Source organism: Osmia lignaria, chromosome 1 (genome assembly GCF_051020975.1).
Source record: "Osmia lignaria lignaria isolate PbOS001 chromosome 1, iyOsmLign1, whole genome shotgun sequence".
Taxonomy (NCBI): Eukaryota; Metazoa; Arthropoda; class Insecta; order Hymenoptera; family Megachilidae; genus Osmia; species Osmia lignaria.
Window position 1 is genome coordinate 11,060,525 of NC_135032.1, and position 12,249 is coordinate 11,072,773.

The window sequence follows — 12,249 nt, forward strand, 5'->3', positions numbered from 1 at the left end:
TAAATTTTACTGGAGTTCATACAGGTCTTACGTGAAGCTCTGCAACGTGCCTTTAAATTTTCATAAACTTGAGATATATTTTGAGGTTTTACTTCAATAAGTATTTCAGGTATTTCCAGTAAAAATTGGTAAAAGTGTTCTGCTTAATTTGTAAACTTTTAATAAAATATAAACGTTAATTTATTTAATAATAAATGTGAAAATTCCTTGATTTCAGGATTCATAAACGTCTCTTAAGAAACTCTTGAATGTATTTTAATTAAGTCTTGTAATTAAGTTATTTCACTTCACTGTGAAGTAAAATAATTAGCAATGTAATTAGTTAAAAAGACAATATATTACATTGAAAAAAAATTAATTACTTGAGAAAATAAATGATTTAATGGAATATAAATTTTAAATACTGGAAAAAGTCTGATTATTTAAAAAAATCATTTATCTTCAACAAAAATAGAGCGGACTGCAGGAATATTTTTACCAATTTATTTTTCTCCCTATCTGTCATTGAATTTCTCCCTGAAATTGTTTCCACATTTCACGAAGCATCTTTTTGTCAGTTTTACATAGGACGAAGCCCAGTTCCCTCATATTTTCCGACGAAATAACATATGAATTTTATATTTTTAAGCGAGACAAGCTAACTGCAGTAATATTGATTCGGAACATTCAAATTGATTAAATGAAGAATAACGTTCCTAGGAAAAGGGATATTTCATCCTTCGATGATTAAATACGATATAGTCTGAAATATTCTCAAATACGGTCAATGGAAAAGATTAAAATCCAATGGTATCTAAAGTCTAATTGCCTCTAATTAATCATATCACAGGGGAAAATTAGTTGAAACAGCGTGCAATTTCAGACTTTCAATCTACTTAATTCGTCTCGCTGTCTCGCTACACGAAAACCAGAATTCCTACCAACTAAATTAGCTACCGTTTAGTTATTAATTAACACAGGGAGATACGAAGAACTTTGCACCTAGACTCTAGTCAATATTAAATTATGTCACATGAAACATCAATTAAATTACGCTTTAACTGCCAGACAGTGGATAGTAGGTCAATGGTGATCCAGAACAATGCAATTTATACCAGAATGCCGAAATTTTTTAATAAAAAAAAAATATCATATATTGGCAAAGTAAATTTTGAAAAAATAATTTGGAATCTGAAAAAATTAACCCTTGAAGAGCGGAATCTGGGTCAATCGAGACTTAATATTTAGGCCAGAATTATTAATTTGGAATATACTATATTCCAAGACCTAAGATGTAAAAAGTTTAGAAAATAAAAATAATATGGAATATAATATTAGATTAAAATTTGGACTCCCTCCATGGTCCGCCATTCGAGTATATTTCAATGGTCTGTCATTAAAGGGATAATAATTTGAATTCCTCATCATTTGCAAAATAATTTAATGTGATTAAGTAATCAGATAAATGAGAAGTGGGGGTACTTACTATCAAAGTATTGTTTATGTGGTTGTCAGTAAATCTATAATGAAGCTATGTTATGCAGTTGAATGGGATCAATTATTCCAAAAGTGAATAGGTAATGACATCATTGTAATTCACTTCTACAGATGAAACACGCGGTTCATTAACGTCTAACGCTAAAGCGATGAGCTAGTATGGTTGGGAATACTCTACTGGTTTTACGATAAGCCATAAAATAATTAAGCATCGTAAAAGCTTCAACAGGGAACAAACATATTCACCGAATTCGATCGTTAAACCATGAAATCGCTATCAAATGATCCAACGTGCATAATTTGTGCAAGGTATGCTTCTATGTTGATAAATATTATTTTATATTATTTCGTGTATACCTTATTCTTTCTCGATCGTTCTAACGAACAATGATAATTGATCATTCTAATAGCGTTGAGAAAGTATCAGCTCGTTCGTCATCGGTCGACAAAAAAACACATCGTTCTATAAATCTCTTGGGTTACTCACGTAATTACGAAGATTTTTCTGCTGATCTGTCTTAACTAGACAGAGGCTTTTTATTTCCTCAATCAAAGCGGTATCAACCGCTAACTGGAAGTATCTTTTTAGGGGAAACTTTCTTTCTGGTCCGAGCAATCACTCCTTGGCATCTTTTAATCACGGAAAAGCTTCTCTCTCTCAACGGAAAACTTTCTGCCTCATAATTTTATTACGTGCTTCGGGGATAATTTCTTAACGATTTTCTTCAATGAATGGATAAATGGAAATTCTTTTCTGAAACGCTCGTGTAAAAAGAAGAGATTCCAGCTTTTGAAAGAATATTTTTATAGCACCGTTTAAAACAGTGATTTTCTGCTCAAGTGTTTTTCAATTTCGCAAGCGAAAAAATTAAATTATTTAATCAGTACCTTGAGAATTCATTGATTCATTAATTATGTGTATAAATTTAAATTATATTTCAATATTTCTTTATGTCTTATTGATGATAGATATAATTGAATTAGCGATTTGCTAGTCATATCCGGTTCGCGATGTCACCTCGATTGACCGGTGGCTCGGTAATTGAATAGTCCTTAGCCTTTTTCCTTTAAGTAGCGCGGATAGCAGCGGTGTCGATGGAAGGAAATGGACAAGAAAACCAATTCCTTTCCTCTCTCTGTCTCTGTTTCTTCGTGTAGAAGAAAGCGTTACTAAAGAATGGCGAAGCCTGGAACGCCCTGGTATCAACGAATTCCTTGGACTTCCCTTGAGTAAAAGGATTCTGAAAATAACGGCGAAGAAAATGAAGAAAACGACCGATTGTTCGTGCCTTTCTTCTCGCTCGGCGAGAGCTTTCGTAATGTTTACATGTAAAAGGCGAGTGAAACGGCATCCTCCGTGTAAAGAGGATTGCGAAGTTCACGAAGTGGAACTCGGAAAACGTTCCTCGACGGGTTATTTCGATAAGAAAAAGACGGATAGAAGGAAATAATCGTGTCGCGGTGTAATTGAAGATTTTTATCAGATACCACGGTCGTCTGTGTCAACATTTTCTTTGTCATGATTTTGAATCATTTAAAAACCATTTAGGATGGCAAAGGACAAATGTCGAAAGTGTTCTTGATTTAGGGGAGAGAGAGAGAGTGAGAGAGGTGTGAAAATCTTAGAATTTTAAGAATCTAATATTATTAGAATTATATTTGAAAATTTCTATTTACGACAATAAGATCTTTTCTAAATTATTTTAATGGATTTCCTATAAAATAAAAATAAAATAAAATGTAAAGTTTAAGACTACTACTAAAGGTAGAAGGTTCAATGTTCGACGTTTCGTGACCGATCCTCTTTCTGCTTCAAGTAATTCGACGATCGTGTTACTTTTCATTATCCAATGAATTTCATTCGTGCCTTAAATTCCATCATTAACTAAATTACTATCAGAAGATAAAATCTGTCCGTGTTCTTTTAAAATTTCGTTGAAAAGCTACATCATAATAAAAATGATAACATTCTATGGAAATTGGTGGTCTAAGAATTTCTAATCAAGCGTTATTGAATTTTTTCTTATTTCATTCATACATCAAATTAAAAGCTTAACGTTTGATATTTAAAAATAAACTATTCCTATTCTTAATAATTAAAGATTTAATACAAATGATTTTGTCCATTTTGTGCAATAAATGCACGTCATCACTATTATCTAATCCAAAAAACCAGAGGTAAATGAAGAAATTCTTGAGAAAATCCATCTCCCTGACACGGTTGAAACAAGCTGTTCCAATAGCATTAAAATTCCTGGTCTGTTCCCTGGCCTGACACCAACTAGGTTACCCTTTTAACTTGGAACAAAACGGATAACTGGCCAACGAAGGAAGCACCGTAAGAGAGGCTCGTTTCCTTCGCTTTTCTTCAACCAGTCGAATATAAATCGACGAGATCGATGTTTCGAGGACGAAGCCCGAAAAAAGAGAAGAAATCTCGCGAAGAAGCGGAAGGAACGTTGGTATCGATCAACGGCGATCACTTAGCGTCACTTTCATCTCTACTCCGTGATTTATCATGTCGTTGAATATTGTTGAAAATCGTGTCCAGCCGGGTACAACATAATACCCCATAAATTCTCGCTGAAGTTTGTGTTGCGTGATCACCGGTTATCAGGGATGCCGAGTAATTGATGGTTCGTCAGAAATTCGCGCGAGAAAATCGGAAGAAATAGGATTCGCATTTTTAGTGAACACTTTTCATCGTCACCTTTAATCTTTTTATTTTAAATAATTCATGGATGACTCATAATTGTCAGGATTGATTTTTAAATTCGCAAATGCAATAATAATTTTTCTAACATAATTGTGGTAAGTTTTTTCTAAGGAGTGTCCCATAATTTATGCAATGTCAAAATTAATATAATTTATCCTAAATCATTGAAGTTATAATTAATGGCAAAGTTTTGATTTAATTTCAATTTTTAGACATTTGGCACCACTGATTAATTTTTGTACCTATGTACCTTTCTATTTAAAAATTTCTGATTTTGATAAGTTTGAAATTTTTATTTAGGAATATATTTTTTATACTTTGTGCTATAAAAATAAAAGCTCGAGGAAGTATGAAATCAGAGTGGCACTGAATAATGAAATAAAATTATCAGACAGTTCCACCGAATTTTCTATGTTTCCGGGAAAATACAGCTTCATTTTTGTAGGTGCGTTACGAGCAGCACGGCGTCTGTAAATTTTCATTCTTACGAGCATTTTACAGCAAGCTTATCCATATTTTCTGTCGTGAAATTTTAGTGACGATACGAGTGCCTCGGATAAAGCAATACGCTTTCTGTCGTTCTTTCGAAAATTCCATGAGTTCCATCTGAGATTCTTCCCCGAATTCCCGAATTTAAGCGCTAACAACTTGCGCGAGTTAAACACCGCAAGTTTTCCTCACCTTTACGCGGAGATTAATAAAATGGCACAAGAATGCTTGCGAAATCCTTCGAAGTATGCCGCCAAAGCTTTTTTCTCCCTTCTTCCGTTCGCGTAAAAGGGCTCGCCACAAAAACAACTTCGCATTTCCGGAATTTTCAAGTAAAATTTCAGAGAAATTTAATTTCAGATTTTATAAGAAGTGTTAAAAAATTTAAGAAATATTATTTTATGATAAATTTCTTAAAATACTATTATATTTTCTATTACAAAATAATTAATATAAATTAATGAAAAATTATTTACCATTGATAAAATTTTTAAAATAATATAATCATAATCTACTTTTAAAAGAAACCTATGATTCTTTGAGAAATAAAATAGGAAGTAGACCAATATCGATATTTTCATTTTGAGTTAATCCAAGGAAAGAAACACAGCGTGACACGTCGTAAACTTGTTTAAAGGTTGCTCAAAGAACGGACGTTCTTTCTGCAGTCTTTACAGATTGCAAAAGACATTTGTCAAATTCATCCAACTGATGGAGAGAACAAACATCGAAGGAGAGTAGATTTTCTGCCGCTACATTTGATGTCCAATTCAATTCTTTAGGATCAAAGACAGTCGGAACGAATTTATGGGACACGGAAATATTTTTCCAACAGCATCTGTTGGTATATTTTTGCAGATATTGTAAAATCGGTGTGCATGAAAAAATTCCTTTTAAACATGACTCCTTTGAACTTAAGACTGAAAAGTTATCTATTATAAGTCATTATCATTAGCAAAATTATTTTAACTGACATTTCAGATGCTTCTACTTTGATGTCGTTACAAACGCAGAGTATGCATCGTCGTTTCCTACGGAATGCTGCAATATCCTTCACAGTGTCACGATACTCGAAACGAAGATGAACTATGCCATGTGAAATACAGTAATCCACTTACAACTCCACCTCATCTTTCCCTTTATGCAATCATATTTGTACACACCCTATTGTTCTATCAAACAATACCTTTGAACTGTGACTACAATTTGAGGATCATGCTGATAATACAGTCTGTATTCAGGTTCATAATTAATATAATAATTAAAGAAATTTTTAAATATTTCTAATTAGATACATAAAAAAGTTTTTAGTAATATGGATGATGAATTCCTATGGAGATTCAAACATTTTTGAGATAGTCAAACGTTAAGCCTTTCAACCCTGGGACCATATATGTCACATGTGTGCATTAATGAGAATTAATTCATTAATTCATGCTTTATTTTTTTTTTATTTTTAAATAGATTATTTAACTGTATACTATAGCAAGTATAACATAGCAAGGAGCAGAATAATTTTTAGTTAATAAAAATCGAAATAGAAGAAGATGGGGTTGAAAGGGTTAAATGTCAGTGTTCGAATCGTTGAAAGCAAAGTGCGACATTTGCGGTTTTCGTAAGTCAGCAATCGGAACCGAAGGAAGAAGGAAGGAAGCACGAAGAGGTGGTGGCACAGAGGAGAAGAGAATGCCACCTCTTTGGGCACTAACCTGTGGTACTAACTAACGAACTTTCACAGTCCAACGCCCACTACCAGAGTAATTAGCCTGGCTAACGAGGGATCGTTATACGAAACCGCGGTGCCGCGGAAAAGTCAACGATCTACATCTCACAATGATCGACGAAGATCCATTGTTCTCGACACAATTCAAGCCCTTGTGAATCGAGAGCATCCGATCGTTGGAAATATTGAACTTCGAACGGAAGGTAAGTACGTAATGGTATCTGCGACGGAAATACTTTTGTTGGCCTCGAGAGGAAGTTGTTCTTACAAATACCTGAGTTTAAATTAAAATTCCATTTCATTTATTAATATATTATATATAGCACACTTTAGTATTACTATATTTTAAAAGTAATTGAATCAAAAATTTTAATTTTCGACAAAATTGTTACAGATAGAAATGTGAAGATACAAGCTATTTCATCGCGATAAGATGTATCAACTCAAATAAAAGTGAAATACAAGATTAGCTGATAGTAAGGTTATTAAGTACTCCTATTGTAGCTAGAGTACAGTAGCACGATTTAATAATTACTCTACCACGATCAAGGCTGAATAATTCATTTATTTACGTTCCTTCGCCGCTAGACGAGAACACTCAATCTTCATGGTTTAAAAGTGAGCGAAACTTCTGAATTGAAACTGTGCACCACCATGCACGACTACAATAACTATTTCCGTTTACGTATTCTTAAGCGTATAAAACGAACCATTTTGTAAGGAAAACACGGTTGTAATAAATTTGCTCTTCATTACTCCTGAACTTACTGTACGGTAAACTTTAATATTGATCATGAACCTTGTTAGAGAAATTATTATGTAATTAGGAAATTCAATCTCTAATTAGGTGGAACAAATTAATGTACTTTGAAATATTTGCATACCCTTAATTTTGACAATCTCATTCCTGACCAATTTATACTTTAAGTGAAATTAATATAATTTCTATTTAATAAGAAATTGAATTTCAGCCTCTATATTTATAATGTTTATAATTGTTTAGTGATAGAGTACGAAGGGTTGTTTCTCGACCCAATAATGAAATTTCAATGTCCATGTAAAGCCTGCTGATCTAAATTCATTTGTTACCATGTGAATGTTCGACTCCATTCAATTTCCACATGCCGTTTACGATAAAAGCTTCGATAAAAGCTTCCGATAAAACGGTTTAAGCCTCGAATTCCTGATTAATTTTTTCGTTCGCGTGTGAACTCGCGATTAAGACTTCTCGAATTCTAATCACCAACCTTTTTAGCTGAGTCTCCAATAACCATACCATCAACCTCGTTTACTTAACGTGTATCAATAACAATATCAATTGTTAATATTTATATATAAAAGAAGAATTCAACAACATGAAAAAAAATATGGAGGAAAGGGGAACGATATAATTAATCGCACATCAAGAATCAAGAAAATAAGAATAGAGATAGTCGACTAAAGCAAAATGTTCTTGCCTGTGATACGCGATTTCCGCACCACTTCTACGTTTCTTGCGGTGAAACTTCTTCGATTTACACGCGCGTAGCACGCGATTTCCACATTTGTCAAACCTTAACCCCTTTTTCTGACGACTAACCCTGTTTTCAATTCCTGTGCCATCTAAACGACGAAAACAATATTTTTGGGGCAAATTAATGACTGTCAAAGGGAGTGTGTAATTTGATGAAGTATAAAGAATTTGAAGAAATAAATCTGATTCGATTCAACCGAGGAATTGAATATTTTTTGATAAAATATCAAATTCAAAGGATAAGTTAATTTGAAAAATTGCTTGTAGTCAATTGTTAGACTCGTTGTCGATGATATACGATGTTTCCTATTTCGCGAAAAAGTTTCAAGCTGGCCCGATAAAACGAGCGCCGCCAAGCGCTGTGTAACGCGCAGTTTATTAGACGCAAAGTTCGTAAATCATCTTACGGGTTATTAATTACGATACCGGCGTACCGTTATTTTACAAGCGGAAAATTAGCTTGCGGTATTACGTGGCTGCGGCATCCTAAGATTCCTAATACAATTACTTGGCCAAAGTTGTGAAACCGAAGCCAAAGCTGATCGAGGGTGAAAAAAATACTCTTCTAATTGATATTATTACCTTTTGAAAAAATTATTTTCAATTATGATTAATTAACACAAATCAGGGGAGAACAGAAAATTTAGATACTTTGTTAAAAAAAAAAATTTTGAATTATTTCATTTTTTTTATAGTGGTGCAATATAACTCTGTACTGTCCAATTAAATTTTTCTGAATTTATACGTCTATGGAGTAGTAAATTCCAGCATAGAACTGCTCCCAACATCGATCGTCCATATTAAACATTATTTCGTCCAGGTAACTGACGTAACGTCATTTTGATGAGCGGGTAATAGATGTTCCGACGCTTTGTAGCTTCAGAAACTTCTCCGTGTCCAATAGGCACAGGTCTTATGGAACACCATGTGTATACAATACATCTTGCTGTCACGAGCAACACGAATATTCGCTCGTAACATACTTTATGCCAGGCAATCTTTACCTGTCCCGTTCTACGTAGGCTAAACACCGTCTCAACCTATTACAGACTGAGACGCGTTAATTCGACGAGACATTATGTCCGATGTATTAATTCCCGACAGGGCAATATACGTTTACCGGCTGTCTGTTCTCGGTGACAGTTTAGACAGTCTTATTATGGCGTTAGTACAATTTTCTTAAGGCTGCATTCTAATTTATCTCGACTAATATTCATTAGATATATTATGATATTGAGAGTGATAGTTTGGGTTAAAAATCATTTCTACATCTAACGCAAATCTGCTGACATATGGTGCAAACTAATTCAAACATCCTCCCTTCCTCGACGACTCACAGTACTCCAGTTCTATTCTCAATTGTGATAACATCCTGTTGGCAGAGTCACGTCGTCCTCTGCTAGTGAAATTCAGTTCCTATGTGGCAGTTTGCTCCGCATAACGAGCCATCCTAGAGGAACCTCAACCAGCGTCGAACATCGTGTCGTTGCCCACATATGCTCGTACACCTGCCATCGTATCTGGGCCGAGCGTGTAACCACGCTTCTAGAAGCTGGATACGGTTAGACCTCTTAATAACCTTCTACCTGTGTAGACGCGTGTATACGTGCCGAAACGACCCGTATCCCTCTTTTCCCGGTACGCGTTCCACGTCGCACGCGAACATCCTGGATCCTCTGATGGGATATCGATCGGTTGCGTGCATCACGAGGATCTACGAAACTCGTGGAAACGTGATGGACTTTCGGAGAAGATGATTATTGCGCTACATAGTACGCTCCAATCGGGATTAACAAGTTGGTTGCTTGATTTTCTGGCTTCGAACATGGTGGAATTAAATGCAATTACGTGTAATTTTTCTCGGCACGAATGACCCCATTTTATGAAAGATTTAAATGGGATTTTTATTCCTCAGCGGTAATAGTCGCGTTCGAGGTGAATACTGGGTCAGACATAACTTAACGCAGTAGACTCTCGTTATTTTGCCAAAGACGGGGGTGGACAATTTTTCAAACTTCCAAACTCTCATTTGGGAGGAGGGGGTAATCTTTGTAGACTATGATGGTGGAAAAGTGGAAGATTCATGTGAAGGTCAAATCTCTCAGATGGTAATATACACATCCTTAAATTTTTCCATATAATCACTAATGGACACATTCATCTTATCAGTGATTCGCACGTTTCACTTGTCCATCGATGGTACCACTATACACGTGTGTATAGATGGAAATGATCGATTGAAAAATGATTTTGTAAGAATTTTTGAAGGAAGGGGCATAAAAATCTGAAGCGTTGCGTTGATTCATTGCCTGATATACACGCTGTTGAGCTCGATCATTATTTTTCAGAGCCAAGGGAATCCCTGTCGAGTAGCGACACCACGAAGCTCCATGTTTCATTCGGAAACGTGTATTGGTGCAATTGACAGAGAGATATCGTAGTTTTATGCGTTAGAAATATGTCCGTTTTCTGTGACAGATTGCGAGCTACTGTCGTACCGGTTACAAATATACTTTCCTTGCAAATGTGTTTCTTAATGTTCGAAGAGTAGCAAAGAATTGATCCGTGGTATAAAACTAGATTTCCATCGGATATTCAATAAAGAATTTAAAGAACACAAATATATTGCTCTTTTTTAAATAAAATTTGACTGATACATATTTTCGATGTAATATCGAAAGCTCCGGTTATAAAACGTGTACAATTGCAGCTCGAAAAAAGTACGTTTATTCGCAACGGCGTATCTGGTAGAAATATTCCTATTCACATTTCACATTACATACGTTCCAGTGATCCATTTTCATCCGTAAAAGTTCGGTGACAATTCAAATTTTTAACATGACATTGCAAAATAACGAAATAAAACATGTTGTCGTAATTCTGAAAATATTTTTTCGCATTCCCATTAAACATAAATAAATAAAAAAAAAAAGAAAATAAAAGAAATCAATTTAATTTTTTATTTATGGACGAATTTGAGTAAATGATTAGTTAATTACAGTTTGGAAACTTCAAATCAATAATGGAACGAAGAGTGAAATAAAAAATGGCCTTATTTCCATGAAACAAGAGGTGTAAGTAACAACCACTCGAACTGGTAAAGGAATAGGAGAGACGTAATGCAGATATTGTGAAGAGCTTTAGGTTCAGTACGCGTTTGGTGGCGTAAACTCAGTTGAACTCTCGTGCTTTCTACGATGTGGAGAACCAGCTGAGGAGAAGAGCACGAGTGTGTTGTACATGCCGAAGACGCATTAATATTAATGTACCGGGATTTACTGCGACACGGGCTGTTCGAGCCTCATGGGTAGGATGTATGTTTACAAATACGTTTCTCAGTGTAGTCCCACCCTAACGGGAGTTTTCCCACCACCCACGCTGCTCCATAGTCCAGGCGCGTTCTTCCTTACCGGAAGTAGCAAGTAACGCTGGCAAACTTGGACTACCTGCATCTTGCAACAGAGTTCCCTAAGGAGGCTTCCGGTGCGGTGTTCTCGCCGCAGAAATGGTTACCCTAAAGTGTGTCAAGGCATATCTTACCTTTTCTCCTCCAAGTACATGCACATACGTTCAGTTTGAAAATCGAGGCAGAAACGGAATTTCTGAATTCCCCGTCACAGGCGAACCTTGTATCTTCATGGTGAAACATCTACGGATGATGTCTTCGAAGTGTCTTATGGGTATTCGGTCGTGGCACTTACAAAAGTTCCTTTCCTCTGTAAAACATAGATTTTAGGGAATAATTATAAGGTCATCAGCGAGTAAATTTTTTAAATTATTCTTTCAAGATTCAAATATCATTTTTGAAAAGAAATTCAGGGTATCACGATTATGTTGCATGAAAAATCACAGACTTTATTTCAAAGAGCTCAGTCGATCGAACGATAATATGGAACTCATGCAAAAGTACATGTTCTGCAAAGAAAAAAGGAGTTAAATCTCGCGAGGCCACGAAAAGGCTAATTTTCAACTGCCTTTAGCCAAGGCAAAGAGTAGGTAAAAGTTACAAGGCTCGCTAAAACGTTTCATTAAGCCGTCCACGTGGCCTAATTATTCTCACGCGATGTAAAGTTTAAACCGTGATTCTCGTGGAAACGAGCTGTTCGATAATTTCAATCGTCTTTTTACGTTTCCATCAGAAATTCCATTTGATCGAAACGTACGTCATTATCGTATTTATGAAATCTTTAATTTATTTTTGATGGCTTATTTCACCTCTATTCTGAAGATAAATATGTATAATGAGTAATTAATTATTTACAAAATTTAAGCTCATCTTGATATCTTAGAACAGAAAAAAGAAATCTTTCTATGAGCTTCTTGAAATATATT